This window comes from Trachymyrmex septentrionalis, unplaced genomic scaffold (assembly GCF_001594115.1).
Source record: "Trachymyrmex septentrionalis isolate Tsep2-gDNA-1 unplaced genomic scaffold, Tsep1.0 scaffold97, whole genome shotgun sequence".
NCBI classification, from domain to species: Eukaryota; Metazoa; Arthropoda; class Insecta; order Hymenoptera; family Formicidae; genus Trachymyrmex; species Trachymyrmex septentrionalis.
The window spans coordinates 491,983-501,118 of NW_017306160.1; the positions used below are offsets into that span (position 1 = coordinate 491,983).

At 27.5% G+C, this 9,136-nt stretch overlaps 1 protein-coding gene across 1 annotated transcript in view; it reads left to right on the forward strand.

Annotated features, from left to right (window-relative positions):
- The window catches only part of LOC108756287, an 85,607-nt gene that overhangs the window by 60,418 nt on the left and 16,053 nt on the right, over window positions 1–9,136 (forward strand).

Consider the following 9,136-nt stretch of genomic DNA (forward strand, 5'->3'; position numbering starts at 1 on the left):
ACTGGTGAATATTATGTAGATATGTGAGCTCGAAGCTTAAAGCTCTGTTATATGCAATTATTTTTTATAAAAAAATTTTGAATAATTTGGAAAAAGAAACCTTGAATACCTATTTTGAATCATGCCTATACACCTAGTAGTAGTAGTTCTCTAGTAGTTTGAAAACAAAAATTTAATTTAATTATATTTCTGTTTAGAATTTTTTGTGTAATATGTATATCTAAATCAACGAATATTGAAAGAGGACAAATTCAATTTTACTTGAAAATAAGTTTTTCTTCCCATTTATCTTGAAATAAGTAAATACGCTTTTAGTGCAAGAAGATTGTCTCAGGCTTTTAAGAGCCTAGAATAAACATTGAAAATAAACAATGTATGCAGAAAAGTGCGAGAAAGAACACAAATTCAGGACTCGCAAAAATTTGAAAAAAATGTAATGTTACATCTCGTTAGTTTGTGAAAGCTTTGATGAAATTTTCAAATGACCAAACGATTAAACTTGAAGTACATCCAGAAGAGATAATTTAATAGTTAGCGTATTAACTCTCTAGTGTTTTCAAACTTATGTTATATAAATTGTCTTATACAGTTCAACATAATTTAAGATAAATAAAATATATGTAGTAGCATATAAGTATATGTAAAATTTATTTTTTTTTTAGTACAGAAAGGATAGGAGAGTTCCAAATTTGAATTGTTCATCTAATAAGCATTTTAGGAATTAGGAATATTTAAAACAATATTATTAAATGTTATATTTAAATATTCCTAAAAATAATTTTGTTAATGTTTTCACTAAAACTAAAATTAAGCAGTTGTGGTTAACATTGAAAAATTTGATAAGTGATTCGTATTCTTTCTACAAATATCAATTTATTTTAAGGTTTCATGAAAAAAGAGAATGAGAGAGAGAGAGAGAGAGAGAGAGAGAGAGAGAGAGAGAGAGAAAGAGAGCTTTAATGGTAAATTCTGAGATTTTTGGATTCTGAAGTTACGAACACGTGTAAAGTTCGAGGTCACGCATGGCGGTCGCGTGCCGAACAATAATATCATTGTTACGGTCTGGGAGTATCACGTGTTAGCAGCAAATCGGATTTTCGGTTTTTCGAACTCTTCTATATCAGTGAAGCGGAGTTATTTCTAGATATTTATTGATCTGTAAGAGCATTAAGTACTCCAGAGCTTTTAAGCCTTCAATAAATTGACGAATATTAAAAAGAAATATATCACTGATATTATTTGTATGAATCATGTATTTTTTTTACTTAAATTTTTTAAATTTTCATTTGAAATTGATATCTTTTCTACTTATGTACCTTTATATACTTTTGATTAAATCACCGATAGTAATTACATTTTTTAGTATAAATCATGATTATTCAACGAGTAATAATTGATTCAATATATTTAAATTTTAAATTTATTAAATAAAATTTGATTTTAATTAAAATGCTCTAATGAATTAACATGAAAAAACACGATTTGCTGTATTTATTGTCAGATTATATTTTGCGAGAATTTTAAAAAAATAAATTTTGCTATTTTGTAATCTCTTAACATTCTATCAATATTTTTCTACAAGATAAATTTTGTATTTCTAAGAGATAATTTGAAAGAACTTTCTGTTTAATAAACTTTGTATATTAAATAATACATTTACCACTGTTTATTGATATTTGTTAAAATTATTAAAAGTTTTTAATATTTTTAAATATAAATAGAAAAAAATCTGTTAAATATATCCTGTGTGTTTTTTGTATTAGTGATATTGATATTTAAAAATTTTTACCATTAATTAAATTTATTACAACGGTAATTCAAAATCATAAAGCAATTCAATAAAATTGAAAACAATAACGTCTATAACGGAAATATAACGATGTTGTTTCTGAGCTTGCAAAAATTATTTTTATTCTTCGTCGTCACATGTAGCTAGCATAACAACATTATTCCAGTGGTCTACTCTATTTCACGCTATGCTAACTATATTGAATATGGAAAGCAAAGGAAGAACGAAATGCAATATATGTGGTCAAAGATCATCGATGAAAAAACTCGTATGTTTACTGTATATACATTTACTTTAAATAATCAGAATAAGTGAGATATAAAATTGGCATAATATAGACGCTCGGACGTAATATCGATAAAGAAGAAGAATTTGACTCGGATATGATTCACGTGTATGCATAAACCGCTTAAAAGCTTCTATTCTTGTGCTTTCACCTTATAGTAATAAAGATTCATGAATATAAATAAATGTTATGTGAAAAGTACTAGAATTATTAATTTTAAAAAGCATAAAAATTAAAACTCGATTATTTCTCCCTAAATTGACGGTTCAAATTTGACACATCATGTACGCGATTATATAATATATACGCAGTGTCGGTCTCAGAATTGTGACATTGATATGAATGAGGATAGACACTGTATCGGTATTTCGAGCATATGTCGCATTATTAATCGATTATTGAGATGCAAGGTGTAATGTCAAATGTTTCAAAGCAAGGCATAGTTTGCTTATTAATTAGACATTGAAAATTATATAATTAAATGAAATATTTCGGCAAAATTAATCATAAAATATTGAAAAATTATTTTGCAATTTATCTGTAATTCATCCAGAATCAAAAGATAATACGAGTTCTCGATGAATATTAAAATTGTTTGTGATAGTATTTAATTATAATATAAAAATCGACATTGTAGTTTTCTACATATGAAAAATTCAATATTTCTCTTAATACGTATAGTTCTCTTATACGTATAGTCAATTTTTTGTAATTACTGTTAATTAACGAAAGTCTTACAACGTTTGCTACTTGGTTCACGAAATTTCTACCTTCATGAAACTTGTTCATCAAAGGTTTTTCATCTTGATTCGGGATATAGCTTTAAAGTAGCTAAGCTAATTTAACAAAAGTTTCTAGCAACTCGCTAGACAGTTCTGTGAAACTTCAACGTCTCTTTACGGCGAATTACAGCTGTTAGTGTCGACGCATACAGAGCGCGCTTATACCTTCCTTGTGAATTTGATTACGTCACTGTTTATGCACGTAAAGTTTGTTCAAAATATCATGACCTGAGCATGAATGCTGTGGCTTTGGGAATTTGCAATTGGAATCTTCGTGTTTATCGAGGTTGCTGAGGTTGTCTAAGATAATACTGTATAGACGAGCGTTTAAAGCCTTTGGAAAGTGGGCTGTGTTTAACGATCGTGCGAGTAACTTGAGGAAAGACAAAGGTGACGACTATACGTCGATAGAACGTCAATCTTCGGTCGAGTTTCATGGTTCTAGTTCACTCTATCTTCCCGCAACTTAGAAATTCGTTCCGTAGCTCTCCTTCCAGGCAAACATTTCATTGCGGGTGTCTCTATATTGGAAACCTCGAAACTTACTGAATCGAAAGGGTTCAGCACATTTTCGTTCTATTGTAGACTAATGAGCACCTTGGAAATCTTCTTTTCTCTTTATTCAGTTCGAAGACATAAGCTCTTCGAGCTGTTTTTTTTTTTAATTAGAAGATTTTTGATAATATAATTTAAATTGGCATATTTAATTGAGATCGATTTTTTTACAAATATTGTCAAGATTAAAGAAATTTCTAAACAAATATTAGGATTGTGCGTACTTCTTTTTAAACAAAATTATGTATTTGATATTATATTCATAAATTTACCGTTAAATTCAATAATGTCAAAGTATACCCAATTTGAATTATTTGTTTAATAATTTCTATAAATCCATTTTCTACTCAATATATCATTAATTTAATTGAAACAATGGAGTTAAATAATGTAATTTAAGAAAATGCATTGAAAGAAGAATTTAGTTTATTATTTATTAAGTACATACGTTAATATGAACGTTGTTTACGTTGAAACTAATCAAGAAATAAATTGATTTATGTATATTTTGACATACGTAAATTAAAAATAATAAAATATTATTTTTAACCCAAAAGATTTTTAACTCAAGATTGAATTACCAACAGTTAAAAATTGTTTTTTTGGTATAACAGTGTATATCTTAAGTAAATATTCAATAATTAATGCATCTTTTATTAAACAACTTATTATGGCTGATAAAGTTTAATAAAACTTCGACTGAACATTCATCATTCTCGGAAAGAGCAACGAAAGCTAAAAACTTTTTCTCGATGGTTCTTTCGCGCACTTGCTGATTAGTATCGCACTTTTGCTTTCGTTGAGATTTCTTCTTCGTTGCTTTTTACAGTGCATTAGGAAATTGAAATCGGTATCTACCAATGAAAGAGCTGTATTTTTTACTATTGCGATTATAATAAGATCAATCGTGATATTTCTATGTTGCAGCTAAATGAATAATACCGACATTCTATGCTCGGGAAGTTTTCAACTAATTGCAGATTGTGTTTTTTAGCATCTTTTCATACGAATTCAATAAAAATTCATATCTGATCGTATCTTTGGCTTGTCGTATTGATCGAATAATTAATTTGCAGTAATCTTGAACATTTCAGAATAAGATATAAATGTTAAAGATAGTAATTAAATTTTTACTTAGAATCCAAATAAATTTCTAATAAATATAATATACTATACGTATTACATATAATATATACTTTAAATTATGATAAAATCTCTATAAGTTTTACAATTTAAATAATTTATACTTCATATATTATAATCTTTTAAATTTATTTTATATGCAATATTTTTTATACGTTGCTTAATAAAAATAATTGAAAATAAATAAAACTAACGATATTTCAAACTTCGAACTGTCTTAAAATTTCAATATGAAATTGATGGAAAAGTACATGTATATATGTCGTGCAAACGTTTTTTCTTTTTGTTTGATTTTGTTACAGTACATTTTACAGTTATTTCCATCTGTATAATATTATATTGTCCGCTAATAAATATTCTCGATTCAATATTGTTTGAATTGATTTTCGATTGATGTATGATTAAATCTAGCATCAATTTTTGCAATTTTATCATTTCATTATTTTTCCATTCTGTAATCGCTTACATCATCTTCGATTCTAGATTATGAGTTGTTATATTTATAGCACGTCTAGAACGTCTTACAATCACCGTACTTTTGCATATTCTAGAGGTAAAGTAGAATAAAAAATTTTAATATAAAAATGTCGAGGCTACAATAGTTTTTGAATTACAATTGATCAAAATTGTAATTAAAAAACTATTATATGTATATATATAGCCTCGACATTTTCATATTAGGATTTTTGTCTTAGAATATTCCAAAGAATTTAGAAATGATAATAGACTATAAAAGTAAAATAGTTTTATAAATATATAAAGTTAGCTTATAATTAAAAAAATCATTGTAGCCTCGACATTTTTGTATTAGGATTTATTTTTACTCTACTTTACCTCTAGAATACACTGTGAAAATATTGTACGGTAGTTATGAGACACCCTGTATATTTTATGTTCTTAAAAATTCCATTATTATAATCTCTTTGTTTTATTGATAAAAACTAATTGACAAATATTATAAGTTATAAGCGCGACATAATAAAGGAACTTACATCTAATTAAAAAGAATTTTTTAAATAATATTTTTGAGTGTTTGAATTATTTTTGCTTGAAGATCAGTTGATGAATATACAAAATGAAATCCTAAGAATATTCATGATGTTTTACACAGAGATGAGTTTTAAAGTATAATATTCGTGATATATTTTAAGATGAAAATGAGTGACATTATAAATAAAAAAAAAACGAGAAATTTTTTGTAAATCTTTCATTATTCTATAAAATTGTCATCGTACTTAAAAAAATTTTGTTATACTTTACGGAACATTTTATTGCTATATTTCTATTTTAAGCTATGACAGTTAACGATAATTACTTTGTGAGTATTTGCATTGCAAATAACTGTTAAGTACTGCTCGTCGCAAAATCAATGAAAGTTTATTAAATTCTTTGTGATGTATTTAAAACCATTTTCTAACAGATGTAAATAAGAAATATTCGCAATTATTATCAGCTGCAATGCATGATAGAATTTTACGCTGCGGTCAATTAATTTTTTTGATACATCCGTAAGACATGTATCATTCTTGTAATTTTAATCATTCGCTTTTTGCATTCTCACATCTTTAGGGGCTTACACACTCTTAGATATATAAACTGCAGATCGTGTTGAATATCTAGAATTTGTTTTTGAGATTTTAATTGAATTCTGCGCAATATCTTGAAATTTTGATGAAGTATGTTCTTCATAATGAAATAATTCTTTACCAGCATGTGTAGTCTTGACAATTCGATAGAGACAATTTAATAAAATTAGCACATTGCGTATACTTATTAAACTTTTATTATTGATTTTTTTATTCTATATTACTTATATTACGGTCATGAATTGGAAACAGAATTTATTTAATCTAAAATAAATTAAGAATTTGAAAGTAAATATTTTTTGCATTAAAATAATTTTTTTATTATTATATAATTTACAAAAAAAATATCTATTTACCTCTAAATGATACATATGGAAAAATTGAGATATATTTCTATTTGTATAGATAGTTTATTTTATCAATTTTAGAAAGTCTTCAGAGAGCAATTAATTACAGCAGTACGCGATAATGAATTGCAATTGGAACTAGAAGTATTTCGCGAGTTATAAATATTGAAGAAAGATATAATTTCATCACGAAATTTGCGTATTGTTTTTATTCCATGTACTTTCTTTCTTAATTGCCATTTTATTTTATCCTTGGCGTAATAGGAAGCATTAATTGCTTGTGTGTCGTTACTTGGCGTTCCATTAGATATGATTTACGATCACGATTCATATTTTGCGGAGAGAGCATGCATCATAGTCGATGATATGTCTTAATTTCTCATCGGCGGTTAGAATAGATCTGGCACAAAGCCATTTGTTCAGTTTATACAGAGTGGGCGGATAGTCGTTACCTCAAATAATTGGCGTTGTTTCAACGAAATGCTTTTCTTTATGGAAAAGTTAATTCTTTCGAAATAAATGTAGGTATATTTATTCGATGTTAGAAGAACGTTCACAAAGTTTAAGTGATTTTATCTTATGCGGTTTTCATTAAGTAACGTGTGGTACGAGAGAATTCTTATTTTTTTTACAATCCAAATACGTAATTTCAAATGTAAATTCACATGTAGGTAAACTTACCTCTTTTTGAGCTTTTCTAATATTTTAGCCTTCAGTCTCATTAGCCATTAGCCATCAGCTCTTCAGCATAATTTCTGAAAAGATTTAAAAACTAAAATCTAAATTTCTGTTTTGCAACCGTTTTTGCTTCAAACTCGTTCGAATTTCACTGTTAGAAATGTTTGTGAATTTACAGTACCCTTACAATAAAAATGTGCAGTAAATTTACAAGTCATATAACGTTTTACTGTGATTTTGCAATATTTGTAAATTTACAATAGAAATTTGTTGTGAATTTACAAAACAACTGGCGTGCCGTGCATGCGTATTAGAGATTTACATATAATTTACCACAAAATATTATTGTAATGTTACAAGTTGTTGTTATAATAACTGTTTAAATTTACAGCATATTTTTGTTCGATAAAAACTTCCAATACTTTTGAAAGTTTACAATAGAAATTTCTATTTAATTTGGATAATTTGCAATTTTTATTTTATAATTATCACACATAAATTGTGTTTTGAAATAATAATACCAAACATAAACTGATAATACAAAATATAAACTGATTTAAATTATCCGTGGATAACTCCTGCTAATAATAAACTTTCTTTATATGATGGTGACGCTGCGTTAATTGCGTGTATTTTTCCATTTGTTTTTATACAAGCTGCTACGATCGTATAGTATAAAGTTGCGTGTTTCAGAGCTCTCGTGCAATAACGAGTGCAAATCGGTGTTATAAATCTGCAGAGAGGAAGCGTTAAAACTTAAAGAATGTAACTACCTCACCCGATCTCTGTAAATCATTTCTGTCGTCGATGGTCGTCTTTTCAATATCTCACTATATTTTAGTAAGTCTGATCGGCATCGTTCCTTTTTTATACTTCTATAAATTGATCATATTTTCTTTAAAATTTAGATTTAGTTAACGTTTACATAATCCAATTTAACATTCCAATAAAAAAATTTTCTATGTAGATTTAATATTAAAAATTTAAATATTATGAAAATCTTCTGTTTGATATATCATCGGTTTATTTTTTTCATTCTTATCGCGCGTGAAACTTTGCAGTGATTGTAAAGTATTTTTAAATCGTCAACAAACTATTCAATTTATTAGAGTTATTTACAAATATGATGATAATATAAGTGTGAAATAATTTCAATAATCATATCGTATTATGGCGAGTGTTATCTAAATATTTTCGGCTTTATATACTGTCATTATTTCAGTTGTAATTTTCATTTATGTATAATGAAGCTATACAGTTATCGGAGTTTAGATCACAATTATTTCAAAAAAGGGAGAAGAGAGAGAGAGAGAGAGAGAGAGAGAGAGAGAGAGAGAGAGAGAGAGAGAGAGAGGAAGAGGATAATTAATTTGAGTTTTCCGACTCACTTGCTTTTTCATGTCATACTCTATACCTACCTTTCGGGAAAAAGTACTTTTAAATATTCAAACTGGAATATTTTATGCACGATGTGTTGGAGATATTTCTGTCATTTCTACCAATCTCTCCACGTGCGTTGCTCTGCGGCCATAATTGGTGTAAATTTGCTCTGTGATTCCAGAAGTTTCCATCGACAGAAACTGCAAGCTGATTAACTTTATACCGCTGGTTGGAAGTCTAGACATTTCTCTCCCTACGTCTCTCTCTTTCTCTCTTTCTCTCTCTCTCTCTCTCTCTCTCTCTCTCATATATTGTATCTATATTATATCAACGTTATATTTACCACGTTGTACCGTATTTCGCACTTAGTGCGTTACCAGATCGTGCTTTTAGTGCCTACTGAGGGGTATACTTTGTCAACGATTTCTATTAATTTCTAACCAATTCCATTATTGTCGATATGTAGATTTAAGCATAAGACTACAAAGAACGTTCGGAGTTAAGAGAGAGAGAGAGAGATATGCAAAAATAACTTAGAAATCTTTTTAAAAAAATCATATATTCAAAATAGAACTTTTTTATATTTTATA